Below are 25,304 nucleotides of genomic sequence, written 5' to 3' on the forward strand. Positions count from 1 at the left end.
ATGTACCTTCAGAGTGTGTTATTCATAGTTCACCAATAGTGTGAAAGGTTTTTACTTTGACACCAATCAGATTTCACCTTAGCAATCCTGGTTATAAAATGATGCTACCTCTTAAAAAAGATTCTCTCTTTTTTGCCTTCTGAACCATGGATTCATTTCATCCATCCCTGACTCAACAGCGTCACAGTACTTTCTAAATTATACATTTAAGATTGTTGGAAATACAGGAATATTGGGGAATAAAACAAAAAAATTAACAAAACCAGTCATTAGTCAACAATACAGTAAGTGGCTAAAATCTGAAAAGGTAGAAGGGAACTGTCACTTTTTTGTCCCACAATGCAGAATCATCTTTATTAGACTACACAAACAGAAACACCCTTTTAACTATAAAAATGGTGAATCAGATAGAAATAAAAGAACAGTCTGTCCACAATACATCCTACTGTCTCTAAGACCCGTGATAAGACTGGTGACCTTATCCCCACAGGTTTTTGAAGATGGACCTTATGCTATTAAAAAAAGAGTAGCAACAAGTGGTGTGTAATCCATCATGGTCCTTGAGTAATTTGAACTATCAATGCAAGTTAATATCTCTGCAATTAAACCCACCTGCTCACCATTCCTAAATGCATCCTGTGAAAAATGCATATTATTAAAAAAATACTATATGTGTTATGTTGGAAAGTTATGTTGCAATAATTTTGTAGTACTGTATTGATCTTTTTAAGTAGTGTGTTAAATATAGTTTAAGTGATAACATAATATTAAAATAAAAACTATGCAATGTAAGATAATTATTCTAACTAGCTCAAGAACTGGATAAGATAATCACGAAATTCTTCGCACAGCGATAACAGCAACAAGACAGTAAAATCGAAAAGAGAAGAATTACTGCCTCCTTATCGGGAAGAATCAGGCTCCTTCTACCTCCTTCCAGACTTCACGAAGCCAAACCACGATTTACAAGATGAAGGGGGGGAAGTTGACAATAAACAGAAAAATCCTTCGATTCAAAGGAATGTTTGCATCATGTATGAGATATATGAATATGCAACAGGTGTAGCATATGGTAGAGATAATTCATAATATAGAAGTAGATATATATGTGTATAAAATATTGTGAAGATTCAAAGTTATGCCTCTGACCACTCTGGCTGGGAACAGAGTTCTATTCTTATTGTAACCAGTTCCTGGACAGCCTTAAGATAATATCAGGTCTGTTACCGTATGAATGGGACGGTCTCTGCTTATTACAGAGGATTTCCTCTGGCACCTACACCTGGACATGATAGCATCTGGACCTTCCTGGAATGGAATGTCTCGAGGAGCTCACAGGACCTGCACCTGGACATGATTGCATCCCGGTTCTCAGGAACTGGTATCATTCTATTACATGTGAATGCAGCTTCTGTCTGGATACTCAGACATTCGTCTGCATCTCCGGATTCGCCTTCGTCTGTTCCTACACCTGTATGGATCCAACTCTACATGTGAAGGGAGACAAAGAAATATGTGGTGATCCCTGCCTCAGGCAGAATAAACTGTATATAAGCTGGCCACTGGAAGCACTCGGGATGTACCTCTGGGAAAATGCTGTCTCTCTGTCAGCCGTGTTATGAACAAAAATTCGGTTAATATTTTTTTTGTGAGAAAAGGTTACAAAAAGGCAGCCAGATCACTGTCGCTGCCGAAGTTCTGCGTGTTTTGTTATTGTAATCACGGGTCGTTGTCGTTGATGGTTGTTTTTGTATTAGTAAAAGCCCTGGCTGGGGCGAGTTAATGGCCCTTCTCCTGAAACTGTAACGGGTGGGGACCTTCCCGAGGCTAAGTTGTACCTTTCTCATAGTGAAGACACCTGAGAAGGTAGGGGGGGGGGTTATGCAAAGTGACTCCAAGACCACAATGCAGCATGGGTCCCCCACTGCACGGAGAAAACCCCAAAAACAACGAGCCAAATAAGAGTTGAGCGACTGGAGTGATGTCTGGATGTGAGGAGCAGGGCGCTGGGCCTGCAGAGATGCGGGAAACCTTCGTCGTTCCTCACCCTGTTCTCGAGATCCCCCGGGCCAGGACTGGGAGGTCTGGAGACCCGGACCGAACTAACATCTGACGGGGACATCCCTAAAGGCTCCCACGAGGACCGAATTCCCCTAGCTCTGCCCCTGGTGGACAGAGCTGCGCATATCCTCCTCCTCTGAGTCGCCCTGGGAGACGACGGGACGCTGCAGACCCGCCGAGCCGCCCAATCCTGAGCTGATCACTTTTAATAAAGGCATTAAAAAGGAGAAGTCTCCTGGCCCTTGTTTATTTCAAGCCGGAACCCTAGATCACTGTTATGGTTTGGGCCTGGCAAAGCCAGAGCCCCATGGGTACACCTTCTCCCCGGTGTCTGCTGTGAGATGTGACCAGGAATAAGCAAAGCCGGCTCCAAACTTAAACATAAAGAAAATTTTATTAACTAAGCTACACACAAACAATTACTAAACTACACACAAAAGAAAAAAAAAACCAAGGAAAATGAAAACCTCACAAAAACACTCTCCTCCTCCTCCCCCCTAAATTCCCAATACAATACATCCTCCAAATCACCAATTCTAGGTCCAACACCACCCTTCAGATTGCTCAGACTTTCAGCTCCTCAAGAGGAGAGGGAGTCCTTCTGTGTGTCATGGTGGCCTCTTCCGTCCTTGTTCCGGTGCTCTCACCACCGAACAGGGATCAGGGCTGCTTCCAGGGTTGTCTTTTTTTAAGGATGCTTTGTCCAGTTCCAGAAAAACACAGTATCTCACCTTCTCACCTTTGGGACATCCGTCCCCCCCATATTTTATATACCCCCTGGGGCCGAGGGGTACCCACACTGAATCTTCTCTGGCACTGGGACATTTCTCCCCCTGGACTCAGTCTCTGTATCTCACGGAAACATAGCTCTGTCCATGGCTACACAAAAGAGTCCAGCATAAAATGCCACTCCATCTTCTCCCTTCTTTCAACATCTCTCACTCTCTCTCTCTCTGGTCCAGACCCCCATCACTCGTTCATTTCCTTCGTCCTCCTCCACTCTTATCACTCGTCTAGGAAGGGTTAATGTTCTGTAGGGTTTTCATTGTCCAAAAGGGGTTAAAAACTCCTCCAGGCGGCTGGACTCCTGGCTGCACCCCCCCCCCCATCTCCTCAGCCGGGCTGCCTGCTGCCAGCACATATTTACTGAATTTCAAGGTAACGACACAGGCTGCACTCTCTCTCTCTATCTGTCTCGGGGGGGGGGGGGGGGGGGGGGGGGGGAAGGCTGTCCGATGTCTCTTGGGGCTCTTCCTCCACCCTTCCATCATCCAAGGCCTCCTCACTCCCATGTCTGTCCAGGCCCAGGCCTACCGCATGGCTGCCCCTCCCCCGCCCAGCGGCAGCGGCTGAACGGGGGAGAGCTCCGACCTCGGTCCCTCGAAGTCCCAAGAGAGCCTCCCAGGGCCGAAGCTCTGCTTTTAACCCCTGGGTGTTCTCGGAGGTGTGTCCTAAAACCCACTGGCTACCCCAGGTGCCAATATCAAAATCCAAGCACCCATTGGTTTGACCAGAACATCCCAGAATTCCCACTTCTTTCTGGTCAAACCACCACAATCACCCAGCGCCTGTACCCAGGGCTGATGCTGTCTCGGCTGTGGTGTTTTTTCTTTTTTTTTTTTTTTTTTTTTTGTTATTGATCTAACAAATCTTTGTTAAATTTTTCATAAATTTGGCTACCAATTTGATCATTTATAAAAACAGGCTATTGCTTTTAAGGGTAAATACTTTGCTTGCAGACATGCTTTTTTTGAGGAAAGCATCCGGACCTCCATAATTCTTTGCTTTTTTATTGTCCTAATTCTGATTGTCCAAATTCTTATAGCTCAAATTTGTATTGCTATTTTTATAACCATCTTATTACTATTAAACTTTTAAATTTTTAAAACAAGTGGTTGGCTTTTTTCAAAATCCTGTACAGGGTGGTTGACATGGTTGCATGGGCAAACCCTCACCTCCAAAACAAGCAAGGAGAGATGTGATTGGCATTATGGGAACAGGATTAGGAGTATTAAACAGCATAGATGCTGAAGTTTTAGCAAACAAATTAAGCTTGGAAACAAGTGATTTGTATAAATTGGAACATCTGTTAAGATCTTCTTTGCTGGCACTAGGAACTACTCAATGTCTCTTAGCTGTTTGTCCTAGGGTGACATTATGATGCTTGTATCCCCAGTCATCTGTTCTGTTTATGCTGGATATTATGTTCTGTGCCTTCAAGACTGGCTCTGAAGAGCGAATGTTTTTTTTTGGTTTTGTTATCAGCCTGCTCCCCCACAGCTGGCGGGACACAGACAGGGCAGTACATAGTGTAGCTTTTGCTTTTTGCCTGGCTTTTTGCTTTGCTCTTGCTCTTGCTTCTGCTTTGCTCTTGCTTTTTGCTTCTGCTCATTAGTTAGTTTAGCTAAGCAGCCTGAATTTTCCCTGGACTGTGTTTCCTTTCCCTTTCTTGGAACCAGTAAAGCCTGCTCTGGACTGGGACCTGGGAAACACCAAGAGTTTGCACCTTGTGGCCTGCAGCAGCTATTCCCAGGGCCAGAGGGACCGATAACAGAGTGACCACTCCCAGGAGAGACTTTCTGAATTTGTCATCTTTTTCAGAGTGGTGAAAGAGTGTTGTCATCCGGTATTGTTCATTTTTTGTGCTGGGGGGTGTTTTGCCTGTTGAATAAACAGGTTCTTTCCACTTCTCTCCTAGGAATCCTTCCCGAACCAGTTGGGGGGAGGGGCCGTGTGGGTTTGCTTTCTGGAGGGGCCCCCTTTTGGAGGTTTTCTCCCAAATTTGCCCTAAACCAGGACACTGTTATATTGCCTAAATGGGAAAGAATGAATGAGAAGGATCACCAGCTAGTTGTAGACACCATCGCCCAGAAGAATGTTTCTCTAGCTCTTACCTGTATGCAAGTTCACTTATGGGTGTGTATTGGTTTTTACGGCCTGTTTTTTGGTAGTGAGGGGGCCACAAAGATGGCTCCTGTGATAAACTCCTGGAAGATTCTACCATGTCCATCAGAGCCAATGGCTGATGGCTTTGAAAATGGACTTGCTGCTGGCCAAACCTGGGCCAATGAGAGAGGTTGGTAATACCTCTGTGATTACATATTTAGGAAGAAAATAAAAAAAAAGGTCACAATTTCTTTCTCCTAATCAGAGAAGAGTAGGAGGTGAGAACATGAGGGAAACAACAGAGCAACACCAAGCTCAGTGGAGAAGGAGGGGGAGGAGGTGCCCCAGGTGACAGAGCTGAGATTGCTCTGCAGGCTGTGGTGAGGACCATGTTAAAGCAGGTTGTGCCTCTGCAGCCCATGGGTCCACTGGGGATGCAGAAATCCACCTGCAGCGCATGGGGGAGGTGCCCATGCTGGAGCAGGTAGATGCCTGGAGGAGGCTGTGATCCAGTGGAAGACCCGGTGGAGAGAGAGGGCCCTTGCTTCCAGGCTGGAGAAGCCTGTCCTTGGAGGATGGCATCCTGGGGAGAGACCCATGTTGTAGCGGTTTTGGTAGGACTGTTTGCCCGTGTGAGGGACTCACATTGCAGCAGGTGCAGTATGGCTGCTGCTCATGAGAGTGGACCCACACTGGAGAAGTTAATGGAAAACTGTCTCCTGTGGGAGGGACCCCATGGTCTCACAGGGGAAGGACTCCTCTCCCAGAGCTGTGGAAGAAAATCTCTGTGATGAACTGACCAAAACCTCCATGCCCTGTCTCCCTGCACTGTCGTTGGGAAGGAAAGACTGACTGGGGAGAAATGTTGTTTTAAGGGCTTATTTTGCTCCTCATTATGCTACTCTGATTCTGTTAGTAATAAATTTCACTGTGCAACCTTAAGTTGCATCCCTTTTGCCCTTGAAGTGTTTTCTCCTGGTCCTTATCTCATCTCATGAAGCATTCGTTACATTTTTTTCCCTCTCCTCTGCCCAGCTATGGCAGGAGAGGGTAAGCGAGAGACTCTAGTGGGTGCCTGGCGTTGGGCCAGTGTCAAACTACGACAGGGTGCAATCAGCTTCAGCAGCAATTATAAAGAAAGGTGATGAGGGTACATTACCCAGTGAGATTCAAAATTTACTTTGAGAAAATCAACTCAATTTGAAAAGGATTTCCAGTCTTAGTGGTATCTAATCAACTTTGCTTATGACCCCACCAAAAGTACAACCATAGCTTTTGTTTTTATAAATACACAATGCTTTGGTATATACTATATACCTAATCCTTGCGCTAAGATTAAATCACTATGGAACTATATCTTTTAGAACAGAGAGTATGGGACCAAAAAATGGGAACAAATGTTACACTGATGATGTTGATATGTGTTGTACAGTGTCTTAGGTTGGAAATGGGGGTGTGTATTCTATTTGACATCTGTTAGAGGTGGGGCAGTTATCTTTTGTTAATTGGGCAAATTTCTTTATCTCTTCCGCAACCAATCCTCTGTCTGGAGAGATGTCTTCTGCTAATGGGCCATTGAGTCTCACTGCATGACTGATAATATTACATCATTCCATTGTGAGAAGCTCCGCCCAGAGGGAGGAGACAAGCATTCCAACCTGGATGTAATCTGACATTTGGAACACTACAGGCAGCCTTCTCCACTGGATTCCCAGAGGAAGACCAAGCCCATCTACACCACCACCGGACCTCCAGAGGAAAACTACACCCTTCTACAGGATTACTGCTTCAACAGAACCACATTTGTCACTCCAGGAAGACTGCAGCCACCATCTAATAGGACTGCGACGAACACCCTGACCAACATGGTGTCAGGTCGTATTCTGACTCTGTCAGTGGGGTTTTTTTTTGTTTGTACTATTTGCATATTTGCATTTGCATTTGGCAGAAGGTGCCTAGGGAGACTCAAGGCCGACCACTGGGATTCTGGAGCCAAAGTTACAGAGGGTCCAAAGCCAACTACGCTCTCACAGAGAAGGAAATCTTGGCCACCTATGAAGGAGTCCAAGCCGCCTCAGAGGTGATTGGCACAGAAGCACAACTCCTCTTGGCACCCCGACTACTGGTGCTGGGGTGGATGTTTAAAGAAAAGTTTCCCACTATTCACCATGCCACCGATGCTACATGGAGCAAATGGATTGCCCTCATCACACAGCACACCCATATTGGAAACCCAAATTGCCCAGGGATTTTGGCCATAATTACAAACTTGCTGGAAGGTGAAAACTTTGGTCTCACTGATGAAGAGGAACAAGAGCAAGTGACACATGCTGAGGAAGCTCCACCATACAACCAACTACCAGGAGAGGAAACACACTACACTCTTTTCACTGACGGTTCCTGTCACATCATAGGGATGAACCAGAAGTAGAAAGCAGCCCTATGGAGCCCCCCACAACAAGTTGTACAAGCTACCAAAGGAGAAGGTGGATCAAGTCAACTTTCTGAACTCAAGGCCCTGGACATTGCTGAAAGAGAGAAGTCGCCAAAGCTATACCTTTATACCGATTCTTGGATGGTAACCAATGCTCTGTGGGGCTGCCTGGAAAGGTGGAAAAAGCCCAACTGGCAGTGCAGAGGAAAACCAGTCTGGGCTGCTAATGAGTGGGAAGACATTGTGTCTTGGGTACAGAAGTTACCTGTGAAAGTCCGTCACGTAGATGTCCATGGCCCCAAGAGTCAAGCTAATGAGGAGCACCAAAACAATGAGCAGGTAGACCACAGCTGCAAAGACAAAGGTATCAAAGATAGATTAGCAACATAAAGGGGAGTTGTTCCTAGCTCGATGGGCTCATGATGCCTCAGGTCATCAGGGCAGAGATGCTACCTATAAACAGGCATGAGACCGAGGGGTGGATCTAACCATGGACAGTATTTTGCAGGTTATCCATGACTGTGAGACATGTGTTGCCATCAAGCAGGCAAAGCAAGTGAAGCCCCTATGGTTTGGTGGGTGGTGGTCCAAATATAAGTATGGGGAGGCCTGGCAGTTTAACTACATCACACTGCCCCAGACACACCAAGGAAAGTGCTATGTGCTGACCATGGTGGAAGCCAGCACTGGATGGCTAGAGACCTACCCTGTGCCTCATGCTAATGCCCAGAACACCATCTTGGGCCTAGAAAAGCAAGTCCTGTGGAGACATGGCACCCCTGAGAGAATAGAGTCAGACAATGGGACCCATTTCAAGAAGGGCCTTATTAACACCTGGGCCAGAGAACATGGTATTGAATGGACAGGATTCAGAGTAGGTTGAACCGGGGGGGAATTACCTCACCATTTGTGCTGCTAATTGGTGATTTTTGTCAATTATGCTAATTTGCTAAACTTATAAAACTGTATTCACCCCATATGGGAGTGGGCATTTTAGGTATTTTTCATATCTACCCCTTAGAGGCCTCCGATAAAGACCAGCCTTTATATTACCTCCTATATTAATTTTATCTCAAAAGTTTGTTGTTTTATTTGTAGGTTCTTTAAGGCATCACCACCAGTGAGTAGGCTGGGGATGCACAGGAGGTTGGGAGGGGACACAGCCATGACAATTGATTCTGGTGGACCAAAGGAAAATTCCATACGGTATGATGTCATGCTCATCATATAAAGCTGGGGGAAGAAGAAGGAATGGGGCACATCTGAAGTTACAGTGTTTGACTTCTCAAGTCACCATTAGGTGTGATGGAGTCCTGCTTTCTTGAAATTGGCTGAACACCTGCCTGCCCATGGGAAGCAGTGAATGAATTCCTTGTTTTGCTTTGATGTGCGTGTGTCTTTTGCTTTGCCTATTAAACTATCTCAACCCATGAGTTTTCTCCCTTTTACTCTTCTGAATCTCTCCCGTATCCCACCAGGAGAGAGTGAGTGAGTGAGTGAGTGAGTGGCTGTGTGGTGCTTAGTTGCCAGCTGGGATTAAAGCAGGATAGAACCCTTTGCTATTTTCTATTTATAGACAACACCACTGTAGATATGCAAATATCTGTATTTTCAATTTTAGTGAAATTATGGGATGTCATTAGGCATTGAGCTCCTGTTACAATCTAACTATACATTGTATCAAGATTTATTACCTACCCCTATAGGAATCAATCTCACATTGGTAAGAAAACTGTGGCAGTAGAAAGACCTGTGTCAATTGATAAAATGAGTTAAAAAAAGAGGACAAAGTACCTTAATCATGGCACAGATGAGATACACCATGTCTTAGAAAGAGTGAAGAAAGTGGAGAACATCACTGGTGGGAACTACTTGAATGGTCAACAATGTCAACTGAAGCTTTGAATTTGATGTTACACCCAATTGTAGCCTTGTTAATCTTTGTATTTTTGTGTTTATTGCTAACCCTTTGTTTATATATCAAATTACAGTGATTATCTCAATGTATAATAGCTATGAGTACACATGTTGATATTAAAGAATCAGAGAATCTAATATTTTAATGTATTTACCAGCCTATAAAAAAGGTGATGTCTTTGGCACCCTTTATTTATGGCACAGAGGCAAGAAATGACCATACCACCACTCTGGGAAGTAAAATGGATTGACTGTAGTCACAGGGTGGAGAATATGTTGGGCACACTCTTCCTGTTTAAAATAACTGAACTTTGGTGTGGGCAGGTGCTTAACAAGTAGGCCTATTCAAAGTTAATCCTGTTGTGTGAGGCTATCAGTAAACACAGCACCAAAACCACAAACCTCATTTAGTTGGAAACAGGGCTCATAAGTGCCTGAAACTGCATGAACACAGCACAAAATCTGACTATGAGTCAGTCACTTGACACTACCAATATGTGCAGCCATCAGGGTCTGTTGAGCTCTTCCTCCATAGCAGCTGACTAAGCAACAGTCATCTCCCCTCAAGTGGAGATGCTTCTCAAGGTTACCCCTCAAAGCTGAGAGATCCCCTACCTGACACCAGGCATCGATGGGTTGCAAAGTGACATTTTTTGCATGCATGTAACATTTAGATACATAGAGTAAGATTTTACAATGGTCTTTGTTTTGCATGCTAACTTTAAGTGTAGTAGATCATAGAGCATTGACTGCTAATCCATCTTTACTCATTAACTATCTTACATACCTACATTTACTGATTAGAACTCAATAAACTAACTACTAGATCAGATCTGAGTGATCTAATCTAGTCTTGTAACACCTTTCCACAGCAAAGGTATGCGAACAATACAAGTTTTATGCCAGTTCTGGGTGTCAGAGATCTGCTATCTCATAGCAAAACACAGCTGGTTATGCTAATGCAATATAAGTCATCAGAAGGCTGTTATACAGGAGAGCAGACTTTGGCCTCTTCAGGAATCTGCTTGGTAAAGGACCATGGGATAAAGACCTGGACAGAAGAGAAGCCCAACAAAGCTGGTCAATATTCAAGGATCACCTCCTCCAAGCTCAGGAGTGATGCATCCCAACAAAGACGAAGTCAGGCAAAAATGCCAGGAGGCCTGCATGGCTGAACAAGGAGCTCCTGGAAAAACTCAAACATTAAAAGGAAGCCTAGAGAGAGTGGAAGCAAAGACATGTAGCCTGGGAGAAATTCAGAGGGATTATCTGAGCAGTCAGGGATAAGGTTAGGAAAGCTAAAGCCCTGATAGAATGAAATCTCTCCAGGGACATGAAGGGCAACAAGAAAAGCTTCTGTAGGTATACTGGTGATAAAAGGAATAGGGAAAACATGGAGAAGGATGAGGTACTAAACAATTTTTTTGCTTGTCTTCACCAGCGAGTGTCCCAGTGACATCAGCTAAGTCACAGAAGGGAAAGGCAGGGATTGGGAGAATGAAGAACTACCCATACATGAGAGACTGGACTTTTATGGGTTAATGACTCAAAGCATTTCTAAGTTGGGAAGGCTCAGAGTGCTTTGCTGGAGCTATGTTTGGAGGTGGGGGAGGCAGGCTTTTGGGTATGTAATGGACAGAGGGTGAATCATTGGCTATGAGTGAAATAAGAGATGGAAGATCTTGTCATGCTAAATTGCCCTCCCTTACACAAACCACTGGGTTGTAAAACTCTTCCTCCTCCCTTCCCCTGGGAGATTCTGATGGGGCAGATAATATTATAGATAATGTTATAGATAATCAAAATGGCTACATACTTGCTTTCCTTTGCAATCAAATTGTTCTAAACTAAGCCCTAAATACATCTATTTACAAACATCGATCATCCAATGTTGTTTAATTCTAATCCACCCCAAGAGATGTATTAACAAGAACCTGGCTTACTCTCATTTCCCGGGATGTGTTGTAACACCATTGTAGGAGAGGATCTGGTTTGAGACTATCTAAGGAACCTGAAGGTGCACAAGTCAATGGGACGTGATAAGATGCATATGCAGGTCTTGAAGGAACTGGCAAAGTGGCTAAACCACTATCCATCATATCTGTTGTGGCAGTTTGGTGAAGCTCCCACTGAATGAAAAAGGGGAAGCATAACCCCCATTTTTAAAAAGGGGAAAATGATAGACCCAGGGAACTATAGGCTGGTCAGTCTCAATTCAGTGTCTGGCAAATTCATGGAGTCGATCCTTCTGGAAACTATGCTAAGGCATATGGAAAAGAAGGAAGTGCTTGGTGACAGCCACCATGACTTCACTAGGAGAATATCATGACTGAAATATTTGATGGCCTTCTACAACAGGATTACAGTGATGGTGGATGAGTGACTGTTATCATCTACCTCGACTTGTACAAAACTTTTGACACTGCCCTGCATGACATCCTTGTCTTTAAACTAGACATACATGAATTTGATGGATGGACCACTTGGTGGATAATAATTAACTGAATGTTTGCACTCAGCTGTGGTCAATGGCTCAATGTCCATGTGGAGACCAGTGACAAGTGGTCTTCCTCAGGGGTCCATATTTGGACTGGCATTATTTAACATCTTTGTCAGCAACATGGACAATGGAATTGAGTGCACCCTCAGCAAGGTTGCCAATAACACCAAGCTGAGTGGTACAGTCAACATGCTGAAATGAAGGGATGCTATCCAGAGGGACCTTGATAGGCTTGATGGGTGGGCCTGTGCAAACCTCATTAAGTTCAACAAGTTGAAGTGCAAGTTCCTGCACATGGGTCAGGGCAATCCCAAGCACAAGTACAGACTGGGCAGAGAATGGATTAAAAGCAGCCCTGAGAAGAAGGTCTGGGAAATGTTGGTGGATGAAAAGCTTGACATGATCTGGCAATGCACGCTTGTGGCCCAGCAAACCAATAATATCTTTTTAAGCATGGCCAGCAGGTTGAGGGAGGGTATTCTCCCCCTCTACTCTGCCCTGGTGAGACCCAACCTGGAGTATTGCATCCAGGTCTGAAGTCTTCAGCACCAGAATGACATGGACCTGTTGGAGCAGGTCCAGAGGGCCACAAAGATGATCAGAGGGCTGGAGCACCTCTTCTGTAAAAACAGGCTTATAGAGTTGGGCTTGTTCAGCCTGGATAAGGGAATACACTGGTAAGACCCTATAGAAGCCTTCCAGTACCAAATGGAGCCTACAAAAAAACTGAAGAAGGACTTTTTACAAGGGCATGTAGTGACAGGACAGGGGGGAATGGCTTCAAACTGAAGGAAGGTAGGTTTAGATTAGATATTAGGAAGAAATTCTTTACTGTGAGGGTGGTGAGGCACTGAAACAGGTTGCCCAGAGAAGCTGTGGAAGCCCTTGCAGCAGGATGCTCTGCCTGGAGTGAGGGTTAAATAATTCAAATAATGCCCTATTTGCAAAGCTTCCAGTGGTGAATGGAGAAGGGAGGTCATGCTGCTTTTGGTGTTGAAGAATGCTGAAACTAGTCTGACTCATCAATCCCGAAGTTAAATAACCTGATAGCAAGGTGAAGATATGGCAGACTTGGCAAAGTTCCTAATAAAGGAGCAAACAAGGGATACTACTGAAAACTTACCTAAAGTTGCTAACCTGACACAGATAGCCTGGAGACTAATGACTAACAGTCCAGTACTTCATACTATAAAATCCCAGTCCCACTTTCTAACTGACAGGGTTTTCTAACATATCTCTTCTTGGACTATGTGTGGAGATTTCTCCCTTGAGGGGGACATCCCTCAAGTTTACTCCTTGAGGCTGAGTGAAAGAGATTTGCCCACACTCCCTAGGTATGGGTGAGCAACATCAATCTCAATTTAATAAATCTTTTTGCTATCTTTAATATAATAATTTGCTATCTTTAATATAATTGCTTTAATATTGCTTTAAAAATAGTGCACTATACTGTACTAATAGTTATAGCTATTTTACTAGTAGCTATAGTTACTATACTATGTAGTAAATAATTCTGATTAAGATATTTTGTTTAAACATTATAATAATAACCAAATTATTTTTATATAAATATATCTGGGTTGGCATCCTCAATCCTGTGGGACAAAGTTGTATAAAGGTTCAATTACACCTATACAATCTTTTAGACATAAACCATTGTTTATGTCTAAAAGATTGTATAGGTGCAATTGACCAAGTCTGTGACTAGGATTGGATCCAGCCACACCCAGACTCCTCTCTGAGAAGGAGTTTAGAAAGCAAAGGGGTCTTTTCTGCACCTTGTGACTCTAATAAAGGTTTCTCTAATAAACTTTGTCTGAAGCTCCCACTCTGCTCACAGAAATGCCCCATCCCTGGAGGTGTTCAAGGCCAGGCTGGATGGGGCTTTGAGCAACCTGGTCTAGTGGAAGGTGTCCCTGCCCATGGCTGGGAGGGTGGAACTTGATGATCTTTAAGGTCCCTTCCAACCATTCTATGATTCCACTATTCTATAGTTTCAACTGACTAAAGGTTTCTTTCATCCTTCCCCCTGCCCAACAGTCAATTTTATATAAAATGGTTTCACTGAAGTGATTTAATGCCTTAAAATTACAGTGTTTAAGTAAGTTGAAAAAAGTTTTTCTTACTGGAACTCTGCAACCTCAGTTTTAACAAGTTACCTGTTTGAAAAAAGGTAACTATAATTTTCCCTATATATTTCCTATTAATGTAAAGTATTCGATTTCTACACAAAAGTTGTGAAATTGTGTACAGACTCCAGAATCCACCTAAGTACAAGTGGTTCAGATCCCAGTTACAGACTCCATGTAATATATTAAAATTCCTTTTGACGCTAAACAAGTTTTAGTTAGATACATACATTACCTTTCTAATGCTGCTCTTCTTTTTTCTACAAATTCAGCAGATGAAGAATCTTCCTTGCCTATTTTCACCTTGGTCATGCCTTTGAAGAAGAGTGCATCATGCTAATGTTATGTTATCATAAAGAAATCATTAATCTAACTGATATGACTGAAAGATTAAGCTCAGATAATCTTAAGCCAAATTACAATGAAAACACCACATAGGAATGCAAAGAACACAAACACTGTATGCTGCACACTTTTGTGGGAAACAGAACGATGAAATATGCAATTTCCTGTAATACATCTATTGTGATCAAAGGTTTTTAGTAACTGGGGGAAGTTACCCGGAAGGGTGGCCAATCTGGGTTTGGGAAGGGGGATCGGGCAATCAGTCAGTGGGTAGTGAGCAATTGCATTGTGCATCACTTGTTTTTCCCTTATTGTTATAATTTTTAATTATTAGTGTATTTGATTTTCTTTTCAATCATTAAACTGTTCTTAACATACAAGTTTTACTTTGATTCTCCTCCCCATTCCACCAGGGTTGGGGGAGAGAGAGGGGTGGTTGAGTGAGTGGCTGTGTGGTGCTTAATCTCCATCTGGGCTTAAACCATGCCAGTGATTCACCAAGCCCAAGATGAGGGAAAAAATGGTGGACAGAACCTCTGCCCACGATGCTTTCCTTCAACCAGAAAGGAATGTCCTTTCTTCTTGGAAGTGAGAGGGAGTACCTTTCCCCCACACCTGGCAATAACATAAGATGGTATTGAATAACACAGTTTCTTGGCCATGCTGGGCATGACGTTCTATGGTGTGGAATATCCCTTTGGTGAGTTTGGGTCACCTGTCCTGGCAATGCTTCCTCTCAGTTTGTGTTTTTTGTGTACCTCCTCACTGGCAGAGCATGAGACAAGAAAAAAAAAAGTCCTTGACTCAGGATAAACATGGCTAAGCAAAAGCCAAAACATCAGTGGGTTATCAACACTATTCTCATTCTGAATCCAAAAGAGCACTGTACCAGCTACTGAAGCTGAAATCAGGACAATCAACCTCTCTTTGTATACTTTTGTTATTAGTATTGTTTCTGTTACTGCTAATTTTCTTATCTCATTGCAATTTCCAGTAAATTGTTCTTATCTCAACCTGTGATCTTTGCCTTTTGTGCTTCAAATGTGAGGGGGAGGGGAAGCAAGTGTTGGTGCAGTTTCAGTGGGAGCACTAAATTGGTGAATTCCATTCCTAAACCACTGACAGCCTTAATTGGTGCCTAACATGGTGCATAAAGGGTTGAGATAACAACAGATCTGCCCAGAGTGGGTTGGAAACAAATTTGGTCTAAGCATTTGCCGTAAGTCTGTTCATGTGGGTATGGTACCTAATCCTGTATATATTCCCATATGTGCTCCTCATGGGGAGCTGTTCCAGAGCGGGAAAAGAATCAGCATTACTTTGTTGCTGTACTGTGGGATATCAGTTTATCACATGATAACTTCAAGAGAAATTGTAGATTTTCATGTTTCTCTTTGCTGATTTATGTCCGGAGATAGGTCAGGGATGCCACTTGCTCGGTTTCTCGGCTGTTTAGGTGGCCTGGAAAGGCCCAGGGATGGCCTTGAAGAGCCGACGCTTCAAAGGACGAGAAGAGACTTCTGATCTTTTCTTGGTCTCGGTGTTTATTACTTGTTTATCTAAAAGATTTTCTTTCAGCCCGACAGAGGTCTGCACAGCAAGCCAGCCATGAGCACACTGCGAGCCCCCGGGGTGGTCACTTATCTTTATACCTGAAGTTACGTATACAATATTTATAATTTTTCCCCAATACCTTCTACCCTTATTAACCGGTGCACTTCTAGTAATAACCAATCCCAAAGTGCCACCATCACCACAGAAGATGGAGGCCAAGAAGAAGAAGAAGAAGGACAGGACACGCCCCAATTCCTCCATCTTACTTCTTTAGACCCCCCTGTACCGAAATCCTAAACCCTGTGTTTTACACTCTAACTAACTTATCCCTTCACCATTCACCCAGTGAAACCTTCCCAGTCCTCATACAGGTGTCGTCTCCTGTGTCGGATCAAAGTCCATCCACCAGACACTTCTGGCAACATTCCAGGACTCCCGAGCCCCCCAAGGGTGGTCTCGGCCACTCTGCACCTCCATCCTGAGGTGCTGAGATCCCACAAGAAATGAGGATATTTTGGGATATGTATTCAGTGTTGCTCTCCTGCTCTGGCCTGGAGTGCTATCTGGGAATCTATTAATAATCATACCCAGCCTGTGTGGGGAACAGGGAAGGATGATTTTCTCCAGTCTGTCACTCCCTTTTCTTCCTTGAGGCATGTTACAACAGCTTTTGAGAATTTTGAAATCCCTTTGGATGTTAAGGAAAGTGTGTTCTTGTTGGAGGTAATCTATAGGGAAACAAATAATGAGTAGTCCTCTGTCAATCCAGATGAGATCCAGTGTACACAATCCATGTGGCAGAAGTTTGCGTGGAGCACACCATCATTGTATGCCAACTCACTGGCATTGATGTCAATGAAAGAAAGAAAACAAAGAGTGCATCAGGTGACTACCCAACTCTGTCAATATGAAGATCATCTTTTTCCTCCCTACCGAGCTGCCCCTTCACTGTGGAAAGAGTATCAAAGCCAGCAGACAGACTTGAAAGACTGGAGCAAACTAGAGAGGAAATGTCCCATACCCCTCCAGTATATACCAGTCTCTGCTATTGGGAGCAAGTGACCTCCTGATCAAGAGAGAGGGTACACACCATGAAGTAACCTGTGGTTTTACCTGCATGACCATGGAGAGGACATAAGGAAATGTAATGGAAAACCCACCTCTGCCCTAGCAGCATGGGTACATGAGTTGAGAGGAAGAATAGCCACTGCAGGAAAGTCTTCAAGGATTAATCTCGGGATCTCTAGCTGGTCAGAGTGACCCTGAGATACGTTAGAAAGTCTCTTTTCCCAGTCTGGTGCTCGAAGAAGGAGTCAGAGCTCTTCAGTTCTTGGTCTCAAGATTGTTTATTGTATCTTATCTATAAAATTTTTTCTCCTGTCCAGCCAAGGTCCTCTCAGCAAGACAGTCAGAGGCACCCTGCCTGCCTCAGAGGCGGTGTTATCTTTTTATACTAAAAACTATGTAAACAATATTTACAATTACTTTCCAATACCTATCACCTATGTTAGACAGTGAGCTTCTACTCTAAACCAATCTAAAAGTACCAACATCACACCAGAAGATGGAGGCCAATAAGAAGGAGAAAGGCTGGACACACCCAGATCCGTCCATCTTGCCCCTTGAACCCCCATTCTAAAAACCCTAAAAATATATTTTTCCACCCCATGATAAATTCGCTATCATTCTACTTAAACTGTTGTGAGTTGCAGATCTTCATATAAGGTTGGTAATTTGCTCCATGGGTCATAATCAAAACCACAAGCATCTTGGGCTCTGTGCCAGGTTCTCTGAGCCCCCTGGCAGGGGTCTTGACAGTCCAGGACAGCCAGAGGGATGTCCTGAATTCTGACAGATTAATGCCACTCCAGTTTCCCGTGGGCAAGTCCTCAGGCAGAATAGAAGGGATGATGTTATGTCCGATTCTTTTGAAGGGACCTCCAGTTCATATTTACAAGAAATGAGCAATGACTACTATGACCAGGACTAGAGAGGCTCTGCCTCCAGCCAGGTGGAAGAAAGAGACAATTAGACCTATTGGACTGTGGGGATCTGATGGCCTGACACATGAGACCCACAAGAGTATAAGGCTTTAGTTGACACTGCCTCACAATGTGCCACCATCAGTACTGCTAAATGTATTTTTCTCCACTCCTTTAGCAACAGAGTGCAGGCCACAGGTTGCTTTCACATGGGGCGGCATCCAGTACACCTAGAACTGACTACCCCATGGGTGAAAACACAGCCCCACTATTTTCTATGGACTCATCCAGACTGCACCAGAAGAAAGGGTGAGGCTCCAGAACCCTTGCCGTATATTGATGACATCATCGCATGGGGCAACACAGCAGAGGAAGTTTTGAGAAAAGAGAGAAGATAATTCAAATCCTCCTGAAGGCCAATTTTGCAATAAAGCAAAGTAAGGTCAAGGTACCTGCCCAGGAAATTCAGGTTTTAGGAGTAAAATGGCAAGATGGACATCATCAGATTCCAATGGACATGGTCAACAAATTAGCAGCTATATCCCACCAACCAGCAAGAGGGAAACACAGGCTTTCCTAAGCACTGAGGGTTTTTGGAGGATACCAATTCCAGATTACAAGCAGATTGTACACCCTTATCATCCGACCAGGAAGAAGAATGGTTTTAAGTGGGGTCCTGAACAACAAGCTTTTGAACAAATTAAGCAGGAGATTGTTCATGCAGTAGCCCTTGGGCCAGTCAGGACAGGACAAGATGTGAAAATGTGCTCTACACTGCAAGCTGGGGAGAATGGTCCTTTCTGGAGCGTCTGGCTAAAAATACCTGGGGAGACTTGAGGATGACCCCTGGGGTTCTGGCATTGGGAATAGAAAGGATTCAAGGCCTGTTACACCCTGTGGTGGTTTAACACCAGCAGGAAATTAAACTCCAAATAAGCCACTCCTCTTCCCCTGCCCCTTCTGGTAAGGGAGGGACAAAAGCAGAGATTATGAATTGAAATAACAATTTACTGAAAGCAAAAGGCAATGGAATAAGAAACTCACGGTAACAACAGCAATATTAATACCAAAAGTATGCAAAAAGAGAAGATGTTTTACCCACAAAAAAGGTGTTCGCCATTGGGAACAGAAAAAGTTGGTGGATGCTTACTGTAGGCCATGTCTACATGGCTTCCCCAGGCAAAGATAAGATGGAGACTATTCCCACATGCCATGCCACTTGGCTGTCGGGAACAAAAGCAAGATAGTGACGGCAGTCCCATGGCTAATATTTTCTGCCCCCCCAGCCCGAAACAATGAGAAACAATAATGAACAAAACTCCCCCAATGGTAGGTGTGGGAACTCCGCACATCACTCCTGATGTCCAGAGTTGCCAAGACAACCCTTGGGGGGGGGGGGCTTGGAAAGCCTGGAACGTTGCCAGAAGTGCTTGGTGGCTAGACTTTGACCCTGCACGGGATGCAACACCTGTGTGAGGACGAGAGGATCACGTGGAGATAAATGGTGAAGGGATAGATTAATTATAGGGTGAAAACACAGGTTTTAGAATTTCGGTACAGGGGGGTTTTAGGAGACAAGATGGAGGAATTGGGGCGTGTCCTGTCCTTCTTCTTCTTGTCATCCATCTTTGATGGTGATGGTGGCACTTAGAGATTGGTTCTTACTCAATTTGCACTTGTCAATAAGAGTGAAAGGTATTGGGAGGAAAAGGTAAATATCCTACACGTAGTTTTTGGTATAAAAATAAGCGGCCGCCCCGAGGGAGGTCAGTGTGCCCATGACTGACTTGCTGTGCGGATCTCTGTCGGGCCGGGAGACAACACTGTAGATAAGAATTAATAAACAACACTGAAGAACTGAAAAACCTGAAGACTCCTTTCGTCCTTTGGAGCGCGGGCTGCCTCAAGGCCATCCTGAGCCTAACCAGGCCGGGACAACAGCCGAGAATGGAGAGGTAGGTCATCTGAGTCAGGTTGTGCTGCCATTTTGCTGGGCTCAGTTCCACACTGGTGCCTGTGCTGCTGCCTCCACCACTTCACTGTGTTTGATGTCAGCCCCATGGGTCACTGTCACTTTCCCATTGCTCTGCCATGCTCCCTTTAGCTCGGCTCAGCTGGATGGGGCTCAACTCCATTCCTGTCATCTGGGCTCCCCTTGGCTGGACTAGGGGCCATACCCCTGGTCGGCTCCCTGCTGGCAGCCTCCCCACTTGTGCTGCTGTTCAACACGTCAATTTGTGTTTTGCTGTTTTCCCTTCAGCACCATGTCCTGTAGCCATGCTCTATAAAAAACTGGGAAGGGGACTGGTGGGGCAGGAGAAGGACCCAGGTCCACAGGGGCTGATCCTGACAGTCCCTCCACTGGAGAGAGAGCAAGACAAAAATGTCAGCCACTTCCGTGGGGTGGGGTCATTTTCATCCCGAAACTATGCCCCCCAGCGATAATGTAAGTGGTATAGAATAGCAATTTAGATGCACCCACACTGCACTAAGCTCCCCCCCCTCCCACCCCCCCCCAACCATGACACACCTGAATGGAAAAAGAAATATTGGCATCTTAGGAAAGGGGTTGGAGCTGCTTCAGAAGTAATTGGCACCAAAGCACAGCTCCTCCTTGTAGGAATGTGCCCCCTGTTGACAGAGTGACAAAACTATCCTTTGTCCCCTCAAAAAGGAAAGAAGCCCAGAAGTTTCTCTTCCTAATTAGGTGAAAAAGCCACCTCACAGGCCTAGGGGACTTCACCTCAAACTTAAGGATAGCCAATTGGACAGAAGCCAAAAAGTCCCGCCTGGGCAATTTACTAGAAAAAGAAGTGAACAAAGAAACTAATCACTTTTGTAAGGTGTTCTGCCAGGAGCAAGAACCTCCTGCACCTTTCTCAGTTTTTCTCTGTTTGTTATTTTGCCTTTTATTAAACCTTTTTGTTTCCAACACTGCAACAGAAGCCATCCTGCTGGTTTTTATGCCTCCAAGGGTAGCTGAGCTCTCTTGGGTGTGTTATAGACCTCCAAGAGCTTATGAGACCTGGCTCGAGGAGGCTATTATAACACCTCCTGGCACCCTGACTGTCAGCTGGATGTTCAAAGAGAAAGTCCCCTCCACATAAATGCCACTGATGCTACGCAGAGTAAGTGGGTCTTGCTGGTCACACAGTGAGCTCAAATAAGAAAGCCCACTAGCCCAGGGATCTTGAAAGTCATCATGAACTGGCCCAAAAGTGAAAGTTTCATGTTGCAGCTGGCCATTTGTCTCGGTGCAGGGAAGGCTCGAGACTCTCAATATGAGTGTTCAGCAAGCTCCGTTTATTGAAGAGAGCATCAGACACTTATACAGCAAGTAATAAGCTTATGAATATTCTGTAATTTACACCGTCTATTGGCCACACTACAGCATCAGCTCTTCTTCATTCTTTAGGGGTTACATCTCTCTTTTCTCATGTCTCTTTCACTATTTGTTATCATACTACAGCTAGGCTCAAGGACATGCTATCTTGCAGGTGCAAGACTTAGAATTAGCCACGGCCTTGTACTTTTCTAATTCTTAGTTACTCTCCTAACAGTTTCAGACTATCGTCATCATTAGAGGAGGAAAATGTGACATGTGCTGAGGAAGCCCCGCCATATAATGAGCTACTGGAGAGTGAAAGACCATAAACCCTCTTCACTGATGGTTCCTGCCATATTGTAGGGATACATCGAAAACGGAAAGCTGCCATATGAAGTCCTACATGGCGAGTTGCAGAAGCTTGAAGGACAAGGTGGATCAAGTAAGGTTGCAGAGCTGAAAGCCATCCAGTTGGCTTTAGATATGGCTGAACGAGAGAAATGGGCCGTGCTCTACCCCTACACTGACTCATGGATGGTAACAAATGCTCTGGGGAGGGGGAGGTAAACTGATGGAAAAAGATCAATTGGAATTGTGGCAAGACACAGCTGCCTGGATAGAGAAGTTGGCTGTAAAAGTATGTTATGTAGACACGCACGGACCTGAAAGTCACGCTACTGAAGAACATTGTAACAACAGACAGGTGGATCAAACTGCCAGGATTTGTGTCTCAGATGGATCTAGACTGGCAAAATAAGGGTGATTTATGGCTCACTGGGCCCATGACGCCTCAGGTCATCAGGGAAGAGATGCAACATACAGATAGGCTTGTGATTGAGGGGGAGATTTAACCATGGACACCATCTCCCAGGTTATCCCTAACTGTGAAATGCGCTGCAATCAAGCAAGCCTAAGTGGGTAAGGCCCCTCTGGTATGGTGGACAATGATCAAACTATATATAAATATGGGGAGGCCTGGCAGATTGATAACATCACACTCACAGAAACCTACCAAGACAAGAGCTACATGCTTAGTGGTGGAAACAACCACTGGATGGCTGGACATGTACCTTGTGCCTCACACCACTGTCCAGAACACCATTCTGGGCCTTGAAAAGCAAGTCCTGTGGTGACATTGAACCTCGGAAAAAATAAACTTGGACAATAGGACTCATTTGAAAAATAGCCTCATAGACACCTGGGCCAGAGAGCACAATATTGAGTGGGTATATCATATTCCCTATCATGCACCAGCCTCGGGGAAAATTTAATGGTACAATGGACTGTTAAAAACCACATTGAAAACAATGAGTGGTGTGACCTTCAAACATCGGAATCTACATTTAGCAAAGTCCACCTGGTTAGTTAACATTAGAGGCCCTACCAATTGAGCTGGCCCTGCCCAATCAAAACTACCATGTATGGTAGAGGGGATAAAGTCCCCTTGGTGCATATGAGAAATGAGTTAGGGAAGACAGTTTGGATTAGTGCCACCTCAAGCAAAGACAAACCCATCCATGGGATTGTTTTTCTCAAGGACCTGGGTGCACTTGGTGGGTAATGCAGTGGGATGGGGAAACATGATGTGTAACACAAGGGGATTTGATTTTTGGTTGAGAACAGTCTGTAATGTTGAATTGCATAATATTGGTTGCTGAATGACACTGCCACTGTTTGTCATAACTACCATGGACAATGAATATAGACTGCTCCAGATACATCATCATGAGCTCCTGATGCAGCTTGCAACCAGCTGACAGTACACCAGCCCTCCTGCCCTGAAAGACATTAAGGACATATAGAAGCCACAGTCATGACCTAAATGAACTCATCAGACATCTTGGAAGGATGGCCATTGACTATGGAAATAATACTTGTGTGTTGTGTGTGTGTGTGTGTGTGTGTGTATAGTGGGGAAAAGGGACTCTCTCTTGCCTCTGAGAATAAAGGGTGTTCCTTTCCAGTCAAGGGAAAGCATTGGGCAGAGAGTTTGTTTGCCATTGTTTTGCATTGTCCCGGACTTGGTGAGTATATTGCATGTAAATCACCCTCTCTTTGTACACTTTTGTTATTAGTATTGTTGCTGTTACTCTTAATTTTCTTATCTCATTGCTATTTCCTGTAGATTGCTCTTATCTCAACCCATGATCTTTGCCTTTTTTGCTTCTAACTGGAGGGGGAGGGGAAGCAAGTGCTGGTGTTGTTTAGGTGGCAGCACTAAATTAGGGAATACCATTCCTAAACCATGACACCCCAATACCCAAATTAGTAATTAATTCTTAAAATTTGAGTCAAATACTTCAAGTCAAGTCTGTTTTTCTCACAACAGCCAACAGATGCCCTGTTGTGTTGTGATTTCAGGGTTTACCCCAGAACCTCGGGTCCCTCCCCTGATAATTCCCTCCCAGATGAGTGTCACGGAGTACTGTCTGTCAATCCTGGAATTCCAGAAGGGCGTTGAGTGATTGGCAGATTCAAAGGATGCCCTCTACCCCTGGAGGGGCATTGGACCATCCAGGTGTCCTTTGTACCTTAAGACCTCCTTCTATGTACCTGGTTGGTGGGATTCCTACCCCTTCTCTCCTCCTCTCCACGGGGTTAAAAGACCCAGCAACCATGCGGTTTGAGAGTTCTGTTGGAGCTGTTGCTGGATTCAGAGGCCTGTGGGCCAGAATAAAGCTTTGGATCAAAATCCTCCATCAGAACCGACTCCTTTCCTTCACCATCGCCTTAAAGCTTCTCTGCCAAAGGTAAACCCGAGGAGCAGACACTGTTACAGGGAAGCTCCATCCCACAGCCACCGGAGCTCCTGCATGCCTGGACTTGCCTCCAAGTGCCCAGCTGCAGCATCCAGCTAGCCAAAAGTGTCTCTGGGGTGAAACCACCACAGTAGCTGCTATTTGGTTCAGCACCAAGGGCCAGACAAGCTCAGGCACGTCCCATCCGGCTATATTGGTATTATTCCAATAATGTCCATAGAGGAAAATCACTGCTTCAGTTTCTATTTGGCAGAGTAGAAGGGCTGATCTTACTTCTAACCCTAAAGAAGGGACTTCTGGTATGCAGTTACAAAAAATAAGTAATAAATACTCCAACCAGAAATAAATGGGCCCTGCCTCCAGCCAGTTGAAGGAAACCAACAACTGGATTTACTGGACTGTGTGGGTTCAGTGGCCTTGCACACTGGACTCAAAGCAGTATAAGGCTGTGGTTGACACCAGTGTATAGTGTACCCTAATGCCATCAGGTTACAAAGGAGCACAACCCATCTGTATTTCTGGAGTGATAGGGGAATCCGAACAACTGTCTGTGTTGTAGGTTAAGGTAAGCCTAACTGGGAGTAAGTGGCAAAAGCATCCTATTGTGACTGGCCAGGAAGGTACATGCATCCTTGGCATAGACTATCTTGGGAGAGGGTACTTCAAGGTGGGCTTTTGGTATAACTGCCTTGAGTATGGAGAAAATTAAACAACTATCTACCCTGCCTGGCCTCTTGGAAGAGCCTTCTGTTGTGGACTTGCTGTATGATGCCAGTGTTTTATGGTGCTGTATGTCACCACTTCTGGGGCTGCCATATGTCAAAGATATTACAGCAAGAATCACACAAACCAATGAAGCATGAATCTCATGAGAAAGCAGGCAAGTACAGCAGTGATGCAACCAGAGCTGGTTTTGTTACACAACATTCCAACACAACGCACAATTCTGCCTGTTTTGAGTGACCACCATAACAGCCAGACCCCAAAGTCATAGAGTAAATAAACTCAACAGACATTTTTATTGCCATTTTATGGACATTTTACAGGGATGGCCCATAAGACTAAAGGAATTATGTCTGTGTGTATATCAAAGGGTGGGAAGAGTGGTGGTAGTTAATAATGAATGGGATAATGTGGGACCTGAGCATGATGTAAACAGTATGAAATAAGGGGTGGAGATGGTACTGGATCTGGCTAGGATGGAGTCAATTTTCTTCATAGCAGTTCATATAGTGCTATGTTTTGAATTTGTGATGAAAACAGTGTTGATAACACTGGGATGTTTTAGTTCTTGCGGAGCAAGGCTTTGTCCTAGATTGCAAGGCAATGTGTATTCTATTTGCCATCTGCTAGAGGTGTGGCATTTATCTTCTGTTAATTGGGCAGTTTTCTTTATCTCTTCCACAAACCAA

The 25,304-nt window shown here is 44.5% G+C and overlaps 1 pseudogene; it reads right to left on the reverse strand.

The window, feature by feature from the left end:
* Positions 1 to 25,304, reverse strand: part of LOC132086135 (sorting nexin-2-like) — a 194,219-nt pseudogene that overhangs the window by 121,544 nt on the left and 47,371 nt on the right.

The sequence above is a fragment of the Ammospiza nelsoni genome, chromosome W, assembly GCF_027579445.1.
Source record: "Ammospiza nelsoni isolate bAmmNel1 chromosome W, bAmmNel1.pri, whole genome shotgun sequence".
In the NCBI taxonomy this organism is placed as follows: Eukaryota; Metazoa; Chordata; class Aves; order Passeriformes; family Passerellidae; genus Ammospiza; species Ammospiza nelsoni.